General features: G+C 38.1%; 1 protein-coding gene across 1 annotated transcript in view; it reads right to left on the minus strand.

Annotated features, from left to right (window-relative positions):
- Positions 1 to 27612, minus strand: part of NLK (nemo like kinase) — a 177263-nt gene that overhangs the window by 94392 nt on the left and 55259 nt on the right. The window lies entirely within an intron of this gene.

Genomic DNA, 27612 nt, shown 5'->3' on the forward strand with positions numbered 1-27612 from the left:
ACATTTTGATACCAAAACTATTAGATAAAAGATTGATCCCCATCCCCACTAGATTTTTCTCATGGTGCTAAAGTATCATCTCACCACAAATTTGCTAACTGGTAGTGTGGCAAAAATATATCTTTCCAAAAAAGAGAGCCCTAGAATTAACAATGAAACTTTGCATCACTTTAAGTCAAAACAAACAAACATGCTTTCTAATTATGATGCAATATGAAGTACACTATATTATAAAGAGCTCTGGTCCAAACAAATTAACCAGAATTTAATCAAAGCAATATTAATGAGATTATGTATTCATCTCATTACAAGGGATAAAGGAACAAGTTAAATGACACCACAAAAGAAAGGATTAGACAGCCAGAATATGGAGTATTGTAGAAAATAACTGGCCTCATTTCTTAAAAAAAATCAATTTCATAAAAGAAAAAAAGGAGGTAGAGTAGGTAACTATTCTAGATTAAAAGAGGTTTAAAAGACATAACAGCTAAAAGCAATGTGACATCCTGGTTTGGACCCAGGTTTGAAAAACCATCTATAAAAGATGGGGGACACTGAAGAAATTTAAAAATGGACTGGGTTTTAAATGAAGTAATTTTTGCGAATTTTATGAGCTCTGATAAAGTATTGTAGTTTATATGAAAATGACTTTAAAAATTTGCATGCTGAAAATATTTAGGAGTGAAATGTTATAATGTCAAATAAAGTTTAAAATATCTATGTTCATTGTACTGTTTTCCCTATTTTCTATATGTTTAAAAAGTGTATAACAAAAATATCTACTATTTTTTATTAATTTTTTAAAAAACTATTTAACTGAGAAACCAGCAAAAGACCAATAAAGAAGGATGGTCCAACAATGAGCCCTTGATATTGATGACTATGCTTATGAGCCTGTGTGCCTGAACTATGAACTAGGCCTAGAGCTGCAGGTGCCTAAGAGTTACCTCCTGAGAGCCTCCATGTTGCTCAAATGTGGCTGTTCTCTAAGCCAAACTCGGCATGCAAATGCATTACCACGCCCCCACCCAGCATGGGATATGACTCCCAGGGAGGAGCCTCCCTGGTGCTGAGGGATTACTACCAAGCACCAGCTGATAATGTAATTAGAAAAAGACCTTGAATAATTGAATATATTCAGACCAGCAGAATATATCAGCCTACATGTAATAATAGGTGTTAAAACCTGCTTTTTGACTTTGAATAAAAGGGGAAAATGGAAAGGACAAATGAGTTTATATAGCTATGAGTCTCCAAAAAAGTGTCTGGAGATCATCAGAGGGGTCACACTTAACCACACCTCAGCAGGGTCCCAGAGACAGCCAAAGTAGATAGAAGCCCAGGTACTGGTTCTCCTGAAGGCTACAGAGACCCACAGGTTCTATGGTCATGGCAGATGGCTCTGGAGTTCAGTGCCATGTCAGTTGGCCCTACTTTGTTTGGAGTTTGTGTTCCTGAGTATGACTGAGTTGGACTCAGATGTGACCTTTCTACATATGCCTCTTCTGTCACTTTTACTGAACCTGTGGTTGGCACTGGGGTTGGTGTATACTCAGGAGACCTGAATCTCTGGACTGTCAATGTGACAGCCAGGCCCTGAGCCTCAGCAGACTTGCAACTCCTACCCTCTGGTTTATTGGACTTACCCCAGCCAGCTAACGGGGAGGTAAAGAAGGTCAACCACCACACCAGGAGCCAAGAGTGCCTATAACTGCAAGCAGGAGAATTGCATCCATCATCCATGTGGAATCTAAGCCCCTACTTGATATAGAGGTAGAGTGGACATAACCATTCCAGGGTCCACAGGATGGAGGAACAGAGTAAGGATTAGAATGGACTTACTGATATTCTACTATGGAACTATTGTGATTAGTAATGGAAGAAACTGTAGCACTGATGTGGAGAAGTGGCCACAGTAGCTGCTGAGGGTAGGGAGAGGGAAGAAGAGATACGGTGTGGGGGCATTTTCAGAACTTGGGAGTTGTCCTGGGTGGTACTACAGGGCAGATGCTGGACATTGTATGTCCTGCCATGGCCCAGTGGGTGGACTGGGGGAGAGTGTAAACTACAATGTAAACCATTATCCATGTGGTGCAGCAGTGCTCCAAAATGTATTCACCAAATGCAATGAATGTGTTATTATGATGACAGAGGTTGATGTGGGAAGAGTGGGGTGAGGGGGATGGGGGGTATATGGGGACCTCATTTTTAAAAAAGATTTATTTATTTATTCCCCCCCTCCCCCAGTTGTCTGCTCTCTGTCCATTCGCTGTGTGTTCTTTTGTGACTGCTTTCTATCTTTATCAGTGGCACCGGCAATCTGTGTTTCTTTTTGTTGCATTATCTTGTTGTGTCAGCTCTCTGTGTGTGCGGTGCCATTCTTGGGCAGGCTGCACTTTCTTTAACGCTGGGTAGCTCTCCTTATGGGGCACAAGGCACTCCTTGTGTGTGGGGCTCCCCTACGTGGGGGACACACCTGCATGGCACGGCACTCCATGGCATCAGCACTGCGCATGGGCCAGCTCCACATGGGTCAAGGAGGCCTGGGGTTTGAACTGCAGACCTCCCATGTGGTAGGCAGATGCCCTATCCATTGGGCCAAGTCCGCTTCCTCTTATATTTTTTAATGTAACATTAAAAAAATTAAAGAGAAAAGAGAAAAAAAAACTAAACTATTGAACTGGCAGGAATTGTCTGAATCATTTATTTTGAAACTCTGGAGTCTACTGAAACATTGTACAGCATCCCTGGGAAGAACAGGAGGAAAAGGCTGGTAAATTGCAGTAAATACCAGATAATTTCACCCTTTGTGCAGTGACTACAGCCCCCACCCCACAACTATGAGGAAGGCAGCAGTGGGGAATCCTGGTACAGTCTGCTGATGCCAGGGCGGGCTATGAAGACCTAGTTCTCCATAATCTGGGGGTATGGGGGCAATGGTCTTATCACTCCTTTGGATCAGCTATTTCAGACTGTTGGGGGAACAGCTCTGAAGGTGGCCACTAATCCAAACCCCTCAGGGTAAAACTGCAAGAGTCTTAATTTTTTTTTTTTCTGTTGATACTTTGATACTTTTCATTCCCTATTAGGGAGCAAACATAGTTTGGAAAAGTCAAAAATTGAAGGCTCCAGCCAAGAACAATAAAACCCCTTGCAATCCCAGATGAGTAGGAGAACTAGATTTCCAGTTACAACAGCATAATACTAAGACTTCCTGTTCTCAACAAAAAACTAAGACTTTAAATCAACCATCTTAATTTAAATATGTTAAGTGACCTGAAGGAATGCATATACAAAGAACTAAAGGAAATTAGGAAAACACTGTCTGAACAAAGAGATCGAAGTTATAAAAAGGAACCAAACAGAAATTTGGGGGCTGCAAAAGTATAGTAATTGGAATGAAAAATTCATTAGATGTATACAATAGATTTGAACAGGCAGAAGAAAGGATCAGCAAACCTGCAGATAAGACAATGGAGCAGAAAGAAAAAATAATGAAGATAGACAGACCCTGAGGGACCTGTGGGACACCATCAAGAGTATCAATATATGCATCATTAGAGTCCCAAAAGGATGAGAGAGAGAAAATGGCGTGGAAAAAGTATTAAGAAATAATAGATGAAAATTTCCCATCTGATGAAAGACATGAATACACATATCCAGGAAGCTTGACAAACTACAAGCACAAGAGACTCTAAGGAAATCTGCACATCAGAACAAAACTGTCAAAATCTGAAAACAGAGATTTAGAAAGCAGGAAGAGGGAAGCAACTTGTCTCATACAAGAGATCCTCAATAAGATTAACAGTGGATTTCTCATTAGAAAGCATGGAGGCTGGGGGACAAATGAGATGGTATATTTAGAAAGAAAAAAAAAGTCAACCAAGATTTCTGTATCTGACAAAATTATCTTTCAAAAATGAAGTAGAAGACAGATAAACAAAAGCTGAAACAGTTCATTAGCAGAAGACTTGCCCTACAAGAAATGATAAAGGGAGTCCTTTAGACTCAAAGAAAGTACAAGAGACAGTAATTTGAAGCCATAGGAAAAAATAAAGAACATTGGTAAGCGCAACAAGACTGGTAAATGTACAGTTCTGTATTACTGTACTTCTGGTTTGTGACTGCTTCCCCCGCCACACACCCCAGTTGACATAACAGGCAAATGTGTAAAATAGTATTATATATCTATATTAATGGGAAATGCTTAAAGATGTAATGTGAGACAATAACAATATAATGGGGAAGGGGTGGATATAATTAAGAGTTGAAAGTTTGCATATTACTGAAACTAGGTTGTTACTAGTCGAATTAGACTGTTATTAGTTTAAGATGTTCACTGTATTTACAAAGGTAACCACTAAGAAAATAAATAAAAACTATGGAGAAAAGGAAAGTAGAAAGGAATCAAAATGGTATGCTACAAAAAACACAACTAAATACAAAAACAAAACAAAACAAAAAACCTGGCAGTAATGGAACAATTGAGGAACAAATAATATGCAAAGTATACAAAAAACAGAATGGTGTCAGGAACAATTTATAACCCAGTAAATATGCACCTTTTCTCAGAGACAAAAAGCATGATATCCTTGAGTAGTTGCCACTACAAAATCTAAACTGTGGTTTATTATCTGCTAAAACCAACGAGAAACTGAACATACTTGAGACAACACAGGATTGAGAAATTGCATGTATTCTCCTCACAAGACCCATGGCATCACATGTTTTTCTTCTTCCCTACCCCTTCCTCTCCTTTGCCTATAAAAACCCTAGCTCCCATTTTCACTTTGAAATAGTTTGGGGAATACTCCCCCAGTTCCTTGCTTGTACACTCACAATAAATCACCTTCTCACTGACAGACATGTTTCTCCTTTGTGGCGTCTGATCAGGTGAGCTCTTCTGCTGGAAACAGCAGTGCTTACGATAACAATTTTGACAAAAGTAAACTCTTTCTTTTCAGTTATTATCTTAAATGTCAGTGGATTGAACTCCCTTATTAAAAGGCAGAGATTGGCAGATTGGATGAAAAAGCATGATCCATCTATGTGCTGTCTATAAGAAATTCACTTTAGGTACAAAGACATAAAGGGTGAAAATAAAAGGATGGAAAAATATATTCTTTGCAAACAGCTATCAAAAGAGAGCTGGAGTGGCTATATTACTCTGAGACAATATATACTTTAAGTCAAAGATTACAAGAGATGAAGAAGAATATTATATATTCATGAAAGGTTCAATCCAGCAAGAAGACATAACAATTATAAACATATATGCATCTCACAACAGAGCCCCAAAATATATGAAGCAAAAATTGACAGAATGAATGAAGAAATAGATACTCCTACCACAATAATTGGAAACTTCAGTACATCACTTTCAATAATCGACAAAGATCTAAACAGAAGATTATATAGAACAGTCCACCCAACAACAGCAGAATGCACATTCTTCTTCAGTACACATGGTACATTTTCTAGGATACATCATATATTAGGCCACAAATCAAATCTTAATAAATTTACAAAAGCTGAAATCATACAGGGTTTCTTCTCAGACTACAATAGAATAAAGCTAGAAATCAATTACAGAAGGAAAAATAGAAATTTTTAAATATGTGGAAATTAAATAAAACACTATTAAAAAACCAATGGGTCAGAGAGAAAATCATAAGGGAAATTAGGAAATATCTTAAGACAAATGAAAACACAACATATCAAAACTTATGGGAGGCAGTGAAGGCAATGCTCAGAGGGAAATCTGTAGCTCTAAATGCCTACATTAAAAAAGAAGAAAGATCAGAAATCAGTAACCTAACTTCACACCTTAAGAAACTGGCACAAAAAGAAGCAACTAAATTCAAAGTTAGTAGAAGGAAAGAAACAGTAATGACAAGAACAGAAACAAATGAAATAGAGAATAGAAAAACAATGAAGAGAATCAACAAAATAAAGGTTATGGTTTTTTTTAAAAAAAAAAAAAATCAATAAAGTCAACAAAGTTTTAGCCAGATTGACAAAGAAAAAAAGAGAGAGGATGCAAATATTAAGATCAGAAATGAAAGTTGAGGAGGATTACTACTGACCTTACAAAAATTAGAAGGATTATAAAAGGAGTAGTACTATTAACAATTATATGCTGCCAAACTAGAAAACTTAGATGAAATGGGCAAATTATTAGAAACATACAGATTACCTAATCTGATGCAGGAAGAAATAGAAAATCTCAACAGATTATACGAAGTAAAAGGTGTGAACCAGTAATCAAAAAGTTCCCACAAAGAAAAGTTGAGGACCAGATGGTTTCACTGCTGAATTCTACCATAAATTTAAAGAAAATTTAACACCAATCCTCCTCAAAATTTTCCAAAAAATGGAGATGGGATTACTTCCTAACTCATTCTAGGAGGCCAGCATTACTCTAGGTGGCAGTTTGATATTATTCATGAAATTCCAAAAAGAGGTATTGATTATGTTTGTAAACTGGTCTGTTCCTCTGGGCATGACACCCTTTGACTTAAACTCAAAGGCTTTAAATTTACTTGATTAAATCAAGATTAGGGCTTTGATTCAACCATGCCATCAGGGTGTGCAGGGATGAATCCCTGTCCCCTTGGTGGGCTATATAAACAAACACCCAATCCAGAACACAGAAGCAGATATGGGAGAAAAGCATAAGGGAGCTCCACAGACAAGGAAGAAGATCCTGCAGCCCTCAGAAGAGAGATGAACCATTCATCTGGTAGATTACAGCTGACCCTGAGAAGAAAACAGAGCAGCTGAGCCCAGAAAGAAATGAACCCTCCAGCCTACAGCTGAGATCAGAAGGAGCTGGAACCACAGAGTCCTAAGAGGAAAGAGGAAGGCTGAGCCTTTGCAGATATCACCTGCCATCTTGTGTCAACACGTAGCAACAGATTTCGGGTGAGAAAATAGCTCTCATAGTACCCCGAGTTAGACTTTTTTAGGGCCTTGTAACTGTAAGCTTTTACCCCAAATAAATAACCTTTATAAAAACCAACAGATTTCTGGTACTTTGCATTAGCACCCCTTTGGCTGACTAATACAGAATTTGGTACCAAGAAGTGGGCTGGTGCTTTTGCAATTACCAAAATACTGGAACTGTTTTATATATGGGTAAGGGGTATTTTTTGGAGGAATTGTGATAGAAAAGGCCTAGATTGCTTTGAAGAGACTGTTGGTAGGAATACAGACACTAAAGAGACTTTTGATGAGGCCTTAGAAGGAAATGATGAAACTATTACTGGAAACTAGAGGAAAGGCAATCTGTGTTTTAAAGTCACAGAGAACTTAGCAAGATTGACTTCTGATGATGTATGGAACGCAGAATTTTAAAACGATGAGCTTGGACATTTAGCCAAGGAGATTTTCAAACTAAATGTGAAAAATGCAGCCAGGCTTCTCCTTGCAGCTTACAGCAAAACGTTAGAGGAAAGAGGTAAGTTGATGACTGAATTGTTGGGCACAAAGAAAACAGAAATTGATTATGGAAATTCCAAGGCTCGGGAAATCAAACCTTCAGGTGATAGTGCTTCATCTGAGGAATTAACTAAATTTGGAACTTGTAAATCAGGATTGAAAATGAAGTTATCCAGGAAAGACTTGTGGAAACTTCTACTGTCTGATGGCTTGGACCCCTGCTTTCTGCATGCTAAACCAACAAGCTTTTTGAGAGAGCTATACGAACAAAACCACTATCTGCCTAGACTAAAAGGGACATGGAGGGGAGAAATGGAAGGAAAAATGGCTTTAAAAGGAAAACCATGGAAGTTGAGGTCTGGAATTAAGACATCTCCTGGGCCCAAGAGAGGGACCCCATCCATGTGTACAGAGAGGGTGAGTTTGCTACAGCATCTGAAGAGGATAGATGTTCTAGCCCGTTGTTCAAGGAGTTTTGCCACTCCAGGCTACAGAGAGCTATTTCCCAAGGGTTGGGGAGAGTGAGGTCAACACCTCAGTGCCCTGAGAGGGGTAGACTTGTTCCCCACAGGTTGGGGAAAGTACGGCCATCACCCCAATGTTCTTGGAGGTTAAGGTCTGGAACTCAGTCACCACGCAGATGCCTGATGAGGGTGGAACCAAGAAAATGGCTGTTGGGAAGCCTATGGAAAGGGTAGGCCCCCATGAGACTCCAAGGATGAGAAGAAATCATCTTCTTAAGAATGACTCTCAGACTTTGAAATCTAATGAAGTAAGCCCTGCTAGTTTTCAGAACTATAGGGGACCAGTGATTCATGTTTCCCTCCAAAATTCTCCTTATGGTAATGCAAATATTTAATTTATGTCTGTCCCTTTGTATATTGCAGAATGAAATGGTTTTGTGAGTTCCAGAGGTCTACAGCCAAAAGGGACTTTGCCCTAAGACAAACTGTATTTCTATATAAAACTGTAATGTGATTTTGTACTTAGCATTGCTAATTGAAAGGATTTAAGGTGTTTGGGAATACTGTAATAAGTTTTTTTTTTGGAATTCAGAGGGTTGAGTATGGCAGTTTGATATTATTTATTTATAAATTAAAAAAAAAAAACCCTTTGGCTGACTAATACTTCCTAATACCAAAGCCAGATAAAGGCAGCACAAGGAAATTTATAGACCAATATCCCTTATGAATACACATGCAAAAATCCTTAACAAAATACTATCACATCAAACCTAACAGTTTATCAAAAGAATTATACCAAGTGGGATTTATTCCAGGAATGCAAGGATGATTCAACATTTTAAAAATCAATGTAATACACCACCATTAACAGAATGAAGGGGAAAAAACACATGATCTCAAATGATTCAGAAAAGGCATGTGACAAAATCCAACATCCTTTTCATGATAAAAAGCACTCAGATAACTAAGAATAAAAAGGCACTTTCTCAAAATGATAAAGGGCCTTCATGAAAATCCAACAGCAAAAATCATACTCAATGGTTATGGACTGAAAGCTTAAAATCAGGTACAGGTCAAGGCTGCTTGCTGTCACCACTGCTATTCAACACTGCACTTGAAGTTCTAACCAGAGAAATGGGGCAAGAAAAAGAAATAAAAAAGGAAGAAATAAAAATAAACCTATTTGTAGATGACAAGATCCTATATTTAGAAAATCCCCAAGAATCCCCAAGAAAGCTACTAGAACTAATAATTAAATTCAGCAAGGTTGCAGAATACAATATAAACATGCAGAAGCCAGTTGGATTTCTATACAACAGTAATGAACAATATGAAATGGAAATCAAGAAAACAATTTTATTTACATTAGCATCTAAAAGAACAAAATACCTAGGAATAAATTTAAGCAAAGAGATGAAAGACTTTTCACTGAAAATTGTAAAATATTGCTGAATGAAATTGAAGAAGACATAAATAAATGGAAAGACATCTGTGTTCGTGAATTGGAAGACTTAATATTGTTAAGATGTCAATTTTGCCTGAAGTGATATATAAATTTAATGTCATATCTATCAAAATCCCAGCAGCCTTTATTTTTTTCAGAAATGGAAAAGCTGATCCTCAAAAATATAAGGAATTGCAAGGGGACCTGCATAGCTAAAACAATCCTGAAAAAGAACAAAGCTGGAGGATTCTCACTTCCTGATATCAAAATTTACTATAGGGAAGTGGACGTGGCTCAATGGATAGTGTCTGCCTACCATATGGACGGTCCAAGGTTCAATCTCCAGGGCCTCCTGACCCGTGTGGTAAACTAGTCCACACACAGTGCTGCTGCATGCAAGGAGTGCTGTGCCATGGAGTGTGGTCCGCATGAAAGAAGCGCAGCCTGCCCAGGAGTGGCACCACAGACATGGAGAGCTGATGCAGCAAGATGATGCAACAAAAAGGAGACACAGTTTCCCAGTGCTCCCGGATAATGCAAGCAGACACAGAAGAACACACAGCAAATGGACACAGAGAGCAGACAACAGGGGGGAGGGGAGAGAAATAAAAGAAATCTTAAAAAAATTTTACTACAAAGCTACAGCTTTGTGTGGTACTGGCACAATGATAGATATACAGACCAGTAGAACAGTATTGAGAATCCATAGTTAAATCCACAAATCTACCAAAGGTGCCAAGTCCAATAAATGGGGAAAGAATAGTCCCTTCAACAAATGGTATGGGGACATATGGAAAACTACATGCAAAAGAAGGAATGTGGATACCTACCCTCTCACCTTATACAAAAATTAATTCAAAATGGATCAAAGACTTAAATATAAAAGCTAATAATATATAACTCTTACAAGAAAACATAGGGGAGGATCTTCAGAACCTTGTATATCATGGATTTTGAGAGTCTACATGAAAAGCACAAGCAACAAAAGAAAAAATAGCTAAATAGGACTTGATCAAAATTAAAAACTTTTGTACATCAAAGGACATTAGCAAGGGAAGCAAACTTGGCCCAATGGATAGCACGTCTGCCTACCACATGGGAGGTCCACAGTTCAAACCCTGGGCTTCCTTGATCCGTGTGGAGCTGGCCCATGCGCAATGCTGATGCGCACAAGGAATGCCCTGACATGCAGGGGTGTCCCCCGCATAGGGGAGTCCCACACACAAGGAGTGCACCCCATAAGGAGAGCTGCCCAGCGTGAAAGAAAGTGCAGCCTGCCCCAGAATGGCGCTGCACACACACGGAAAGCTGACACAAGATGATGCAACAAAAAGAAACACAGATTTCCAGTGCCGCTGGTAAGGATAGAAGCGGTCAGAGTAGAACACACAGCGAATGGACACAGAGAGCAGACAACCGGGGGGGAGGGGGTAAATAAATAAATAAATAAATCTTTAAAAAAAAAAAAAGGACATTAGCAAGACAGTGAAAAGAAAACCCACAGAATGGGAGAAAATATTTGGAAACCATGTATCTGCTAAGGGTTTAATAACCAGAATATACAAAGTGCTCTTACAACTCAACAACAGAACGACAACAACCCAATTAAAAAGTGGGCCAAGGATCTGAATAGATATTTCTCCAAATATGATATTAAAATGGCCAAAATACACATGAAAAGATGTTCAACATCATTAGCCATTAAAGAAATACAAATTAAATCTACAATGAGATTACCACTTCGTGCCAACTAAAATGGCTATTATTAAAAAGACTAGGGAAGTGGATTTGGCTCAAATGAGAGAGTGTCCGCCTACCATATGGGAGGTCCAGGGTTCAAACCCAGGGCCTTCTGGCCTGTGGGGTGAACTGGCCTATGTGCAGTGCCAATGTGCACAAGGAGTGCCATGCCACGCAGGGGTGTCCCCCATATAGGGGAGCCCCATGCGCTAGAAGTGTGCCCCCAAGGAGAGCTGCCCAGCAGGAAAAAAGCGCAGCCTGCCCAGGAGTGGTGCCACACACAGAGAGCTGACGCAACAAAAAGAGACACAGAGTCCCGTTGTCACTGACAAGAATGCAAGTGGACACAGAAGAACATACAACAAATGGACAGAGAGAGCAGACAACAGGGGTGGGGGGGAAGGGGAGAGAAATTAAAAAAAAAAAAAAAAAGACCGAAAATAACAAGTGCTGACAAGTATACAGAGAAATAGGAATTTTCATACATTGTTGGTGGGAATGTAAAATGGTGCAGTCATTGTGGAAAACAGTTTAGTGGATCCTTAGAAAGTTAAAAATAAAATTACCGTATGACCTACAACTCCACTCGTAAGTATATCTAAAAGAACTGAAAGCAGGGACTGGGACAGATGATGAAATCTGTATACCAATTTCATCGTCGCATTACGCACAATGGTCAAAATGTGGCTGCAGCCCAAGTGTCCATCAACGGATGGATAAATAAAATCATATAGCTATACAATGGAATATTATTCGGCCATAAAAAGAAATAAAGTGCTGGTAAATGCTACATGAATGAACCTTGAATACATCATGTTGAGTGAAATAAGCCAGACACAAAAGGACAAAGTGTATTATTTCTTTTATATGAAATACTCAGAATAAGCAAATTCTTAGAGACAGAAAGCAGAATAGTGGTTACCAGGGGTAGCAGAAAAGGGAAGTGGTCAATTAGGGTTAAATGAGTATGATTTGATTTAGGATGAAAAAAAGTCTGGAAATAGTGATGAAGGTTACACATATTGCCAATGTTTTTAAAGCCAGAGAATTTTCAACTTAAAATGGCTAATGATTTTTGTGCTATGTATTTTTACCACAACTAAAGATAAATAATATTTTAAAAACACAAGTACATTTCATTCTCAAAAATTCAAGTTTACACTAGTTGAGTAATTCTGAAAGGTTTTATTCAGCTTACATTTTTTAGGGTTAATTATGGCAAACTGGGCTAAGGGTAAAATATATTGTACTTTTTCCTCATGTAAAAAACTATGCTTGTACATATAGGATCAAGGATTTATGAATTTTGTCTCTTCAAAAATTAATCCCTATTATTAGTGAGTCAGTAGAAAGTTCTGAATGTTGTTTAAACTAGATTCTTCTGTTATTAGTTAAGTAGGTACCATACTTTTTCAACTTTTTAAAAGAAGTATATTCTTGACCTACAAAAGAATGCCTGTGCTAACAATTTCTTGAATGTCACTATTGAACAATAAGTAAGGCATTGTCATGAATGTACAATTGTACTTCATTCTTGAGTAGTTGGTGGTTTTTGCACCAGGAAGTAAGCCTTGGATGAAGAAACGCGTGGGAAATTCTGCAATGGTTAAACTTCTCCATTCTGGTTTTAGGATTTTACGTTAAGTTCAACCACCAGAACACACAATCAAGAAAAAAAGGAAAAGATGGCTTTCTATTTGAGCCAGTTTATTTTAGAAAAACCCTAGAAATACAGTGAATTTCAGAATGTCATCTGGCTGTATTATTGGTTCAATTTTTCATTGTAACTTTAAGAACACAAATTTTCCTTTGTAAAATTAGAAACATTAAATGTTAGACAAGAGCAAGTCACCAGAATGCTGGGGGTGGGGATGGTGGGATTATGCAATGGAGTAATCACTTATTTTCAGCAAACTCTTCCGTAGGGTCCAGGCCACTGTCCAAGTTGACTATCCTCCCTGTTTGAGGGATACAGCACTTGTAACATGAGAGATGGAGACCGAATTTGAGGTCTAGGACAGGGAAGCAGCAACAATAGCATATGTGGTATAACATTTGACAGCACCATATTTAACTCACAAGTTCTTCTGTGAAGATAATCGTTTCCTAGCACCCACAGCAACAATTTCCAATTGAGGTGGCTATTACTTGTTCATTCTCAGTGTTTCCTCCCATCTTATTCTGGTAAGCAGATAACATTCCTCACCACCCAAAAAGCCTTCTTAGGAATTTTAAAAATTGGAGATGGGGGAGGTCCTTTTACTCTTTGGTTAAAGAATAGCTGTAAGGATAGGGGCTGAGAGTTGCTCCCACCATACACTCTACCATATGGAGAAAACAATTCAAGAAAATAAAGATAATTGGAAGAGAAAGACAAGAAGACTGAGAATATTCAAGTCTTGCATTTCAGATATATCTAGGCTAGTTCTACTTCCATCCACCTTGAAGTCTGGTTATGAGAGCTAACAAAGCCTCTTTTACGTTACCTGAGTTGAGCTTTTGTAATCTGAGAGTCCCAAGTGACACCTACCTTTACCTGATGCTCATTTTCACCTGAATAAAATATTAGCTTTTGTCTATCCTTCCCCTCCCCTCACAGATTTTAAACATGGTAATTTTCCCCTCTAGCAAACCTCTAGGAGATGGCACTGCTTAAAATAATCTTTAGCAGATATTTAATCTTGTGATGATTGACCTTACAATCCATGCCATGGATGCATTTCTCTTGTCAAGAACTCTCATCTCTCCCAATTCAACCTCCCTTTCTGATAGCCTAGACTGGCAGAAAACAAGTAGTTAGAGCCAGGTTAATAATATGCTACCCATAAATACGTCCATTAGAGTCATTACAAAGGTACAAAAAGAGAAAGGCAGCCCTAATGAAATGTGTTCTTTCCTTTAGGTTTTTAGGACAGAAACAATCTGACATCAACTTTCAAACTACTTGGGTATGTAGTTTATATATGGGGTGTTTTTGCTCAAAAATTGGAGAAAGAGTCTAACCATTCCCTATTTAGTAAATTCTAGGAAGTTCTGAAAAATTAAGGCCTTTTCAGAGAGCTTAATTTCACCTCACATAAACAGAAACAAATCGTTTTACTTGTTCAGAAGTTATCATCATCTGATACTGGAAAAACTGTGACTCAATCACAATCTAGTAAAAATATTATAGCTTGTTTCTGCTACTCTTGTTATTAAGCAAGAGCAATCTTTCTTGTCATTCTCTCTTTAGAGGTTGAGATTCTAATGTATCATAATGCAGACCATATCTTGACTTAGAAAATGTTACAGTTGACTAAAGCTCTGACACAATGTTCACCAATTATTAACGCTAATAAAAACCACTAATGAATCTAGTACAATGCCAATGAATTAAATGAAAGAATGAAATAAATGAAAAATAAGGGGTTTTGATGTGTAATTTTCATGGGAAGGATTGTTACCATCTTTCCCCCCCATCTGTTTTGCTTGTTGCTTGTTTTTGCCCTTTCAGGAGGTACATGACCTCCCATGTGGGAGGCAGGCACTCAACTGCTCGAACCACATCCACTCTCACTGTCATTTTTTAACAGGAAAATTGATGCACAGGGAAGTTAAACTTGTTCTGGATTACGGATAATAAGGGCAGAAGTGGGACTGGATTCAAGTCTGTTGGACTCTAGAGTATGTATTCTTTTTACTATACCAAGCTGTCTCTTTCTGAACTCTAAAGTTCTATGAAGCAGCAATTACAAAGCTTTTCCTTCAGACCTTCGAACAAGGGCTCCTCTGGTTACATTTCAGAGAATTCTCCTTTTTATTAAAAATTGCTCCTCTTGGTAAGCTTATGGGGTAAGGGAATATGCAGTGAGGACATGAAGGGAGAATTAATGGAGCCTGCCCACCAAAGCTCTATTTTTAGAAATGCTATTATATACAGATTAGCCTACTTTTAGGAGCACTCAATTTTGGTATCATTAAGTAGTATGTATTTTGGAGCCAGAACTATATTTAAGGAACCCACTGAGTATTTTTCTAGCATCTGGTCACAAGACTATATCAAAGAAACCAAAATCCTTTGTTTCACTAATATATGTCCCCTTGTTCATTCAATCCTGCTCCTGGCCCAGTTATTGGTAGACAGCATGAAATCTCGTTTAGGAAAACTTTAAAAAATAAAACAAAATAAATCATTTAGTGTCTGAGTTGTTTCTCCTGAGGCTGTGACACAACAGTTTTGTTTCACGGTCATCTCCCCAAAGCTTATTACAAAGATTTTTTTTGGGGGGGGGGGAGGGGCTAGTTTACTAACATAAACCTGGTTAGAAAACAAGGAGTTTTATAAAAATACAGTTCACTGAGCTTAAGGATAGAAGAGCCTCAATAAAGGAAAGAAGAAAATATTGTTCCAAAATGTGAATAGAAAAAGAAAATTTCCTTTCAAACTATAACTTCTTCCAAAAAGAAAAATAAGTATCACCTAACTGGAAGAATTACACACATTGCATAAATGTTCTAAATTTGTGTTTGTTATAAACATTGTATCCAAAAAAGTTTCCTGAAGCTGCTAACATAATAAATGATATATTTCAATGATCTAAGTTCTTTTTTAGAAGAGGAAGAAATTTATTAACTATACCCTCCCTTCTCCCAATTTCCTTATTTATTTACTTATTTTTTAAGCTATGAGCAACACAAAAATCTTAATACATTAAGACTTGGAAGCATGAGACCAAGACAAGTAGGGTCCAGGTCCAGGCAGAAGGAAATTTTACTTCTTACCATTAGAAATGGGAAGAAAAAGTTGCTGTGCAGGTGCTACATGTCACCAATCCAAAGAAGTGCCCCTTGGCAGCATATTTAAGAAAAACGTGTATAAGTTATAATCATTTCTAGGTCTTCCTTCTCCAACAAGGGGTGGTTACCTGGCAACATTTCAAAATATGATAAAATGAAATTCTAGAAACAGAAGACAAATTGGTTGTAAAAAAAAAAAAATCAGATGCCAACATGACTAAGGTTTTTTTTATTTTTGAAGATATTTAACAAGTGCATTACTTTTTAAAAAATGCCTAAGAAGAGGGCATTACCCTGCATGATTAATTTTGCTTGGATTAAGTGCTATGAAATTTGCAATGTATCTTCTAGGATACCTCAAAGTCATATTAACAAACTCTTTCAACAGAAAGGGAATGACCCCATAGAACAAGTAGTCTCATTTTAGAGAACAGTCTAAGAATTTTGGGTAAATATTAGGAAATAAATCCTACATCTATGGGAATAACTTTTATTTGGTAAAAGTTAAAAATGGTACTGAAATGGACTTAACCATGTTGTTGAGATTTATAAAGGAGGCATTTTATTTTTAATAAAAGGAATCAGTAGAATCAATAAGAACTATACTGATCTTTCTTCAAATCACTGATGATATATTTGAGATACATATAAACATAGAGATTAGATACTCATGTACTCACATCCCAGATAAAATGTTTGCCACATCAGCCTCAGATACTTAAAGATATTAAATGTCACAGATACATTTAAAGACCTCCTACCCCTCAATCTCTCCCTCCTAAAAGTCAATCATTATCCTGATTTTGGTGTGAACACTTTATATTCACACTTTACATTTTTTATTTTTTTTAAAGCTTTAGATTGCATAAATGATACATCAAAAATATAGAGGATTCCCATATACCTCACCCTCTCCCTCACCTTTCTCCATTAACAACATCTTTTCATAAGTGTGGTACATTTGTTACAACTGATGAACACATATTGAAGCACAGTACTAACCAAGAACTACAGTTTACATTACAGTTTACACTGTGTCATGCACAATGTTATCAGTTTTGACAAACAGTATAATGGTCTGTACCTGTCATTGCAATGTCATGCAAGACCATTCTAATGTCCCCAAAATGCCCCTATGTTGTACCTATTCTTCCCTCTCCCTTCCCTCAGAACCTGTAGTGATCACTGCCTTTATACCAATTATACAAATTTTTCCATTGCTACAATGAATCATTAGCCTACTTTAGTCCATAGTTGCTTTCCCCCCTTACATTTGTTCATTCCTCAATCTTTAGGATTTTAGGGTGATGATGATGCCCTGTCTCAGATTTGAGGGCTTGGATCAAATGGGACAGATGGATGGAACTGTATTGCTTGCAGTTACTGACAATCTCCTCTTTCCAGGAAGGGCATTGTCCATCATCATCCTTTTGTTAGTTGTTCTAGGTGAGTTCTGTGAACTGTTGAATAGGTGTTAACAACTCTGCTGCGATTCAGGGCTCAGCTAGCATAAGAACAGACCAAAGATTTAAGTCTCTAGGACATATATTTAACAAGTATAGTGCTAATTATAGGTTCAAATAAAAGGGGCAGAAGAACTATATGTAGGGAAGTTATAAATAAGTCTAATTCTGTTACACTGGGGAGCATATATTCCAAAGTAAGGCCCCATGGCAGTTTGAGATTATTTATGAATTCCAAAAAAGAGATTGTAAACCAGTCTGTTCCTATGGGTGTGATCTCCTTTGACTGCATTAGATTCAGCTGAGATGCCTTTGATTAAATTATGTTAAGGTAAGGGCTTTGATTCGACCGTGTCATTAGGGCAACTCAGTTTGAGTCTCCACCCCCTCTGAGGGCTATATAAACGGACGCTCAAGCAAGGAGACACACAGAAGTAGATACGCAGAAGAATATACACAGAAGAGGATTCTGCACTGCAGGAAGAGATGAGCTATCCGTTTGATGGTTTACAGCTGACTTTGTGAAGAGACCAGAGCAGCTGAGCCCAGAGAGAAAGAGCCCTCCAGCCTCCAGCTGAGATAGGAAGAAGCTGGGCCCATCGAACCTTAAGAGGAAAGAGGAAGACCGAACTCTTGCAGATATCAGCAGCATTTTGCTTCAAAACATGGCAACAGATATTTGGTAAGAAAGTACTTCTTATGGTACCTTGAGTTGGACTCTTTGGGGCCTTGTAACTGTAAGCTTCTAACCCAAATAAATACCCTTTATAAAATCTAATAGATTTTTGGTACTTTACATCAGCACCCCTTTTGGCTGACTAATACAGGCCCACTGACAGGATGCCGAATTTCTGAGATTGTCTGCCCTGCCTAGAATGTCTAGATGTCTCTAGAGCCCTCAGGAGCCCTGCTGCTTGAGGCACTGTTTACTCTGTCAGTCAATGAGATCCTGCTGAGAGGTTGCAATAAGTGCAACCTCTGGAGTAACCTCCCCACTCACTTTGAAGTCTCTTAGTCACAAAACCTCTTTGTACTTAATATTTCCCCCATTTGGTCAAGGTCTTTTTTGCAGACATACATTACATTTTTAATACATTCATAATCAGCTTGCTTAAACCCACTGATAATGGAAATCTTAAAAGCCATTACAAAAAAATAAACATATTGCATAAAAAGGAATAAAAATAAGGATAGCATTTTTCTCATGGAAAAAAAAAACAATCTAGAAGACAAAGAGCAACAAATTTAAACTACTTAACAGAAAAACCAATACCCTGAATCCCATATACAGTGAAAATAACTCTCAAAAATGAAGATGAAAGGAAGACTTTCAGAAATATGAAAGCTGAAGGAATTAATCACCAACAGATTTGCACTGTAAGACATAAAAAAAGAAGTCCTGTTAGCAGAAGGGTAATAAGACTAGATGAAAACTTGGACATACAAAAAGGAATGAACACTTCTGGAAAAATGGTGGACTAGAAAGACAAGGGACTCTTATCTCCTCCAGAAAAATAGCTAGAGGACAGGGAGAAACAGCCTGGAAAAAAATCTTCAAGGGTTTAAGGACATTAGGGGAAGGCTGGACAATGCCCAGAAGAGAAAGGGACAAAGGAAAAGAATCACAATTGCAAAACTGAGTTAAAAGCAATAGCTGCTACTGCCGGTATGCTCCTCCATACTAAAGACACTTGAATACTCAGGACTTTGGGCCTGCATCTACAAGCACTCACCTCCAAAGGAAACCTCTGACTGACTTAGCTTTTGACCCACAAGTTTGGTCTGCTGTTTCCCACCAGTCCTTCAAGGCCGGGTGGGGCTGCACCACTGTTTTCCTGGCAAGCCAGTTTGAGATTAAAGACATCCAGGACGAAAGAGATCCAACCCTCTCAATCTCCCACTCTACTAACCTGGATTGACTGTTGAAACACAGGTGAGAGTCAAATTACTTCCTCCCCAGGAAAAGGCAGGAAGCTGCCAGTGAAGGCTGGAAAACTGTTTTTGAGAAAAGTCTGAATTACAAAGCTCTTAGCTTCCAGGCAGGAACCTATATTACACTGGTCCAGTCCTGGTTGCAGCAAACACACTCCTACCAGGCACTGAACTGAGAGGGCAGCCAAAACGGGCCATCTTCTGGCAGACCAAGAAAGTGAGGAAATTAAAAGTGAATGAGAGGACTTTTCCGGTCTTTATAATCTTCCTCCCCAAGGCCCTGGAAGCTGGTCTGCAACCCATTAGTGGGTTCAGAACCCAGTTTTCAGTAACTAAAAGGGACAATCCGAAAGACCCAGGTTGAACCAAGAATCAAAGAAAAGCAGTAACACACAGTCACCTGCCACTAAATGCTTACAAAAGAGAGAGAAACTGAACATCTGCGTAATCTCACTATCCTAATCAGATGCCTAGACATTAGCAAAAAAAATTATGAGCCATACTAAGAAAATGGAAGACATGGCCCAAGAAAAGGAATATATCAAAGCCCCCAAAAAGACGCAGAATTTGTGACAATTTATGAGAGGCACACAAATTTCCAATAAAATCAAATTAATGAGTTGAAAGACAAAAAAACACAAATACAATATGGCTAAAGATAAATGACATCAAGACACTGAGTGAGGGAAGCGGATATGGCCCAATGGATAGGGTGTCCGCCTACCACATGGGAGGTCCAAGGTTCAAACCCAGGGCCTCCTGACCCGTGTGGTGAGCTGGACCACACACAGTGCTGATGCATGCAAGGAATGCTGTGCCACATAGGGATATCCCCCACATCGGGGAACCCCACGCACAAGGAGAGCACCCCATAAGGAAAGCTGCCCAGCGTGAAAAAAGTGCAGCCTGTCCAGGAGTGATGCCACACACATGGAGAGCTGACACAAGATGACACAACAAAATGAGACACAGATTCTGGGTGCCACTGACAAGAATACAAGCGGACACAGAAGAACACACAGTGAATGGACACAGAGAACAGACAACTTGGGCAGGGGAAGGGGAGAGAAAAAAAACTGGGCAAAAGACATTAAAAAAAAAAAAAAGACACTGAGTGAGCACAAAAAAGAATTTGAAAACCTGAACAGAAAATTAACAGAGCTCACAGGAATCAAAGACACGATGGCTGAGATTAAAAAACACATTAGAGGCATACAACAGAAGATTCAAAATGATAGAAGAAAGAGTAAGTGATGCTGAAGCCACAACAGCTAAAATTGAAGAGAGGAAAGAATGGGAAAGATTGAGTAGGGGCCCAGGAAGTTGAATGACTACATGAAATGCAACAACATTCACGTCATGGGAGTTCAAGAAGAGGGGAAAAGGAATAGAAAGAGTATTTGAGGAAACACAGCTGAAAATTTCCCAACTTTCACAAGAAGAAATGAACTTACATGTTGAAGAAAGGCACCATACTTCAACCAGAATAAATGCAAACAGACTTAATCCAAAACACATACTACTCAGAATGTCAAATGTGAAAGATAAAAAGAAAATTCTGAGAATAGTAAGGGAGATGCAAACCATCTCATACAAGGGACATCCACTAAGACTTAATGCAGATTTCTCATCAGAAACCATGGAGGCAAGAAGAACGTAGTATGAAAGAGAAAACTGCCAACCAAGAGTTCTTTATCCAGCACAACTGTCCTTCAAATGTGAAGGTGAGTATAACATATTCACAAACAAAGAGAAACTAAAGGACGTCATAAAAAAGAACCCACCTTTGCAGGAAGTATTAAAGGAAGCCTTAGAGTCTGAAAGTAAAAGATAGGAGAGAGAGGCTTGGAGGAGAGTACAGAAGAAAGGATAGTAGAAAGGATAAGGAAAAGAGTAAAAAGACAGACAAAAATAAGATCTGGCATATGAAAATCAGAGAATAAAATGGTGGAAGTAAATAATTCATTTATGATCATATTGAATGAGAATGGATTAAACTCCCTAATCAGAAGATAACAGGCTAAAGAAATACAAAGAACAAAAGAAATAATTTTAAAAAATATAAAATAAAGAAAAAAAAAGATATAGGCTGAAAGAATGGATTAAAAAAACATGAGTCATCCTTATGCTGCTTATAAAAGACTTGCCTTAGACCCAGGGATAAAACTGATTGAAAGTGAAAGGTTGAAAAAAGATACTCTATGTAACATAATAAAAAAAGAGCAGGGTCAGCTTTGCTAACGTTAGAAAAAATACTTTAAATGCAAAAAACTTATAAGAGATAGAGAAGGTCATTATATATTAAAAGAGATACAACAGTCATAAATATCTATGCACTTAATCAGGGTGCCCCAAAATACACGAGAAAAACTCTGGCAAAACTGAAGGGAGAAATAGACATCTCAATAATAACCGTTGGAGACTTCAACGCACTACTCACATCATTAGAAGAATTAGACAGAAGATCAATAAGGAAACAGAGAACTTGAACAATAATGTAAAGAAATTATTCCTAATTCTTTACTGTATCCAAATTTAATGGGTTATACATTCTTCTCAAATGCCTATGGATCTTTTGCCAGGATAGACCACATGTTAGGGCACAATGCAGCTCTCAATAAATAAAAAAGGTTGAAATTATACAAAGCACCTTCTCAGATCATAATGGAATAAAATTGGAAATCAATAATAGACAAGAGGGAAATTTGCAAATGTGTGGAAGCTAAACAGCACACTCCTAAATAATCAGCAGGACAAAGAAGAAATTGCGAGTGAAATGGGTAAATATATTGAGACAAATAAAAATGAGAAAACAACTAATGGGGTACAGTAAATGCAGTCTTTTGAGGGAAGTGTATAGCCCTTAATGCCTATATTAAAAAAGAAGAGCCAAATTAAAAAATTTCACTGAACAGCTAGAGAAATTAGAAAAAGAACTGCAAACCAATCCCAAAGCAAGCAGAAGGAAAGAAATAATAAAAGATTATAGCAGGAATAGAATTCTGAGTCCAGAAATAAACCCTCACCTCATTGGTCAACTGGTTTTTGACAAATTTACCAAGCCCATGTTAATGAGACAGAACAGGCTCTTCAACAAACAGTGCTGGGTGAATTGGATATCGAAAAGCAAAAGAATGAAAGAAGACCCCTATACCTCACTCCTTTTACAAGAATCAACTCAAAATGGACCAAAGACCTAAATATAAAAGCCAGGACAATAAAATTACTAGAAGACCTGGTGGTAAATGATGGTTCCTTAGACCTTATACCCAGAGCATGAGCCACAAAATAAAAAATACATAAATAGGACTTCCTCAAATTTAAACACTTTTGCGCCTCACGGGACTTTGTTAAAGGGGTGAAAAGGTAGCCGACTCAATGGGAGAAAATATTTGGAAATCACATGTTCAATATGGGTTTAATATCCATGATATATAAAAAGATGTTACAACTCAACAATAAAGAAGACAAACAACCTGATTAAACAATGGGCAAAAGACTTGAGTAGACATTTGTCTAAAGAAATACATCCTTCTGTCAGCCTTCATGTTACTCAAATGTGGCCAGTCTCGAAGCCAAACTCAGCATGTAAATGCAATCCCTTCCTCCCAGCGTGGGACATGACACCCGGGGATGAGCCTCCCTGGCAACGAGGGACCACTATCAATTACCAACTGATGATGCAACTGGAAAATGACCTTATACGGAAGGTTCAATGCGGATCAGCAGAATATCCATGTCTACATAAAATACCATGACTTTAAAATGCTGTTTGACCTAAAGTAAGGGGGAAATGGAAAGGAGAAATGAGTTTATATGGCTACGAGTTTCTAAAAAAGAGTCTGGAGGCTGGCAGAAGGTTTGCCCTCATGCACAACTGAGCAGAGTCAGAGAGACAGATAAAGCAGATACAACCCCCAGATATTGGTTCCTTTGAGGGCTAAAGAGACCCATGGGAGTTATGGTCATGGCCGATGGGGTTAACTACCAGGGCAGATGGCCCCTCTTTGGAAATGGTGTTTATGTGTGATGAATCTGGACTCAGATGGGATCTCCCTTCATAAGACTTTCATGCTAATGTGCTGGAGGTGCAGTTAATGTTGGGGTTTAAGATATATTTAGGGGATTTGAATCTCTGGACTGACAATGTGATAGCCAGATCCTGAGCCTCAACAGACTCCAGCACCTACAATCTGATTTATTGGACTTACCACACTCAGCTAAGATGGAGGTGAAGAAGGACAACCACCACACCATGGAGCCTAGAGTGATTACAACTGAAAATGGGAGGATTGCATCCAGCATCCAGGTGGAATCTGAGCCTCCTCTTGACATAAAGGTGCAATGGACACAACCAATCCAGTGTCCACATAGAAGAGGTGGCATTGGATTGGGAAAAGTGGACATAATGGACAAAGGGTATGGGGAAAGGCAGGAAGAGATGAGAGGTGGAGGCGTCTTCGGGACATGGAGCTGCCCTGGATGGTGCTTCAGAGGTAATCACCGGACATTGTAAATCCTCACAGGGCCTACATGAGGGAATAGAGGAGAGTATGGGCCATGATGTGAACCAATGTATATGAGGTGCAGAGGTGCCCAAAGATGTACTTACCAAATCCAATGGATGTGTCATGATGATGGGAACGAGTGTTGTTGGGGGGGGGGAGAGGGGGGGTGGGGGGGTGGGGTTGAATGGGACCTCACATATATATTTTTAATGTAATATTATTACAAAGTCAATAAAAAATAAAAAAATAAAAAATAAAAAAAAAAAAAAAAAAAAAAGAAATACAAATGGCAAAAAACATGATGATATGTTCAACATCACTAATGATTAGAGAAATGCAAATCAAAACTATAATGATTTTGGATGAATTGTATGCTTTGTTGATATGCATCAATAAAATTGATTTGTTAAAAAAACAACAAGGAGATATCATTTCACACCTATCAAAATGGCCACTATTAAGACTGAGAACTACAAGTGTTGGAGAGCTTGTAGAGAGATAGGAACACTTATTCACTGTTGGTGGGAATGCAGAATTTTTCAGCTACTGTGGAAGACTGTATGGCAGTTCCTAAAGAAATTGAATATAGATTTGCCAGATGACCCAGAGTGGTGACATCTGCATAACAATGTTCATAGCCTCGTAATTCACAATTGTCAAAATCTGGAAACAACCCAGGTGTCCACCAGCCAATGAATGGATAAACAAACTGTGGTGTATTCACACAATGGAATATTACTCAGCTGTAAGAAATGAAGTTGTAAAGCATATGACAACATGGATGAACCCAGAGGACATTCTATTTAGTGAAGCAAGCCAGACACAAAAGGTCAAATACTGCATGACTGCATTACTATGAACTAAATATATTGTGCAAGATATTGTATGATTCCATTTATATAAAATTTAAGTATAAATCAATTTATAAAGACAAAATTAGATTAATGGTTATGTAGTGCTGGGGAAGGCATACAAAAGCAGTGTGGAGTTTTTCTTTCTGGAATAATGAAATGGTTCTAAAATTTTTTGTGGTGATAAATGAATGCACAACATTGTGATTATACTAAAAGCCATTGATTATACACAATTTGGATAGATTGCATGGTATATGAATATATCTCAATAAAACTGCTTTAAAAAAAGGAATGAAGAACAGGGGAGATACTAACAATATAGCTAAATACTAAGATTTTTTTCTTTTAATTTAAATCTCTTTAAAAGAAGATCTGTTTAAAGTAAAGTAAAATAACAATGTGCTGAGGATTTTTAACATATACAGAAGTAAAATGCATGACAATAATAGCACAAAGGCTGGAAGGGAAGAAATGGAAGTAAACTCTTGTAAAGTTCTTATATGGTACAAAAAGTAGTATATCATCAACTGAAGATACAATATTATAAGTTAAAGATATAAACTGTATACTTAAAAAAAAAAAAAAAGATTTATTTATTTATTTCTCTCCCCTTCCTCCCCTCCAGCCTGGTTGTCTGTTCTCTGTGTCTATTTGCTGCGTCTTTTTTGTCCACTTCTGTTGTTGTCAGCAGCACGGGAATCTGTGTTTCTTTTTTTGTTGTTGTGTCAGCTCTCTGTGTGTGCGGCACTATTCTTGGGCAGGCTGCACTTTCTTTTGCGTTGGGTGGCTCTCCTTACAGGGCACACTCCTTGCACGTGGGTCTCCCCTACATGGGCAACACCCCTGCGTGGCAGGGCACTCCGTGCACGCATCAGCACGGCACATGGGCCAGCTCCACATGGGTCGAGGAGGCCCGGGGTTTGAACCGTGGACCTCCCATGTGGTAGACGGATGCCCTAACCACTGGGCCAAGTCTGCCGCCCAAACTGTATACCTTAAAGGGTTCTTAGCCAGGGGTCCCCAGACCCTGGAGGTTCATGGAAAGATTTCAGGAGGTCCGTGAGCTTGAATTTAAAATTCATAGAAACACTATTCTTGTACGTACGTGTTGGTGCAGGTGTGATATATTTATTAATAATACATAGTAAAGTGTGGACTTAGTAAAGAGTCCATTGTTTTCAGTTAATGGGCAAACAGGTCTGTGGAACAAAAAAGGCTAGCTTAAGACCCCCTGCCTTAAAGCAACCCTAAAATAACACAGCAAAGAGTTAATAGCTAAAAAGCCAACAAAAGAGATAAGATGGAATCAGAAAAAATCCTCATGATGCATAAAAGAAAAAAATTGATAAGCTGTATTTCATCAAAGAATTTCTGTTCTTCAAAAAATTGTTAGGATAAAAAGATAAGCTATATAGACTGTGAGATATTATTTGTACATACATAGCTGTTACAGGATTTGTATTCAAAATAAAACCTCTCAAAGCTCATTTAAAGAAAATAAACACAATTTTAAAAAGTCAGGAGATTTGAACAGATACTGATATGGCAAACAAGCAAATGGCAAAATGTCCAATGTCATTAGGGAAATGCAAATCAAAACCATGAGCTACTACTTAACAATCACTAAAATGGCTATTTAAAAAAAAAATGAAAATTTGAGTGCTGGTGAGGATGTGGAAAAATTGGAACCCTCGTGCAATATGTGGGAATATAAAACAGTACAGTCATTTTGCAAAAATTCCCACAGTTCCTTAAACTAGTAAGCAGAGTTACTACATGACCCGGTAATTCCATTCCAAGGCATATACCCTAAAGAACTGGAAAAACGAATCAAATAGATACTTCTATGCCAATGTTCATAGCAGCATTATCACACAATACCCAAAAACTGGAAACAACCCAAGAGTCTACCAACAGATGAATGGATAAACAGAATGGATAAATATAATGGAGTATTATTCAGACATAAAAAAATAATGAAATTCTGATGCATGCTTCCACATGGATGAACCTAGAAAACATTATGCTAAATGAAAGAAGCCAGACACAAAACAACAAATTTTGATTTTACTTTTATGAAATACCTAAAGTAGCAAATTCAGAGACAGAAAATATATTAGAGTAGAATTTTGTTTTTTAAAGATTTATTTGTTTTACTATATTTATTTATGCCCCACCTTGTTGTGTGTACTTGCTGTCTGCTCTCAGCTCTCTGTAGCAGCACGGGTCAGCTTGCCTTCACCAGGAGGCCCCGGGAATCAAACAAAAGGCCTCTCATATGGCAGACGGGAACCTAATCACTTAAGCTATATCCACTTCCCCTAGAGCAGGGGTTCTTAATAATTATTTATTTATTAAGCAGTTTTATTGAGATATATCCACATACCATATGCTCTATCCAAAGTATATAATCAATGTTTTTTTTAGTTATTAAAAAAACCTTTATTGTAAAATTGTAAAATAAATAAAAAACATTGAAAAAAATTACAAATTTTAAGAGTTCAAGGCCAGGTTAGAGTTAATTTAATCAATTATAAGAAATAGATAGTAGAGGGAAGCAGATGTGGCTCAAGTGACTGGGCTTCTGCCTACCATATAGGAGGACCCGGGTTTAATCCCTGGGGCCTCTTAGTGAAAAAGAGGAGAAAGCATGCCCACTTGGTGAGCCGAGGGCCCATGTGATGAGCCAATGCCTGCACCAAGTGAGTCATGCAGCAAGATGATGACGCAACAAAAAAGAGACGAAGGGGACAATCAAGGTGAAATGCAGTAGAAACCAGGAACTGAGGTGCCACAGCTGACAGGGAACCTCTCTCCATATCAGAGGTCCCCAGGATCTAATTCTGGTGAATCCTAGAGGAGAAAAAGTAAAAAAGATAAGACAAAAAGAAACAGATAGAGAAGATCACACAGCGAATGAACACAGAGAGCAAAAACGGCAGGGAGGAGAAGGGGGGGAGATAAATAAATATTTTTTAAAAAAGAGCAACA

The sequence above is a fragment of the Dasypus novemcinctus genome, chromosome 21, assembly GCF_030445035.2.
Source record: "Dasypus novemcinctus isolate mDasNov1 chromosome 21, mDasNov1.1.hap2, whole genome shotgun sequence".
NCBI classification, from domain to species: Eukaryota; Metazoa; Chordata; class Mammalia; order Cingulata; family Dasypodidae; genus Dasypus; species Dasypus novemcinctus.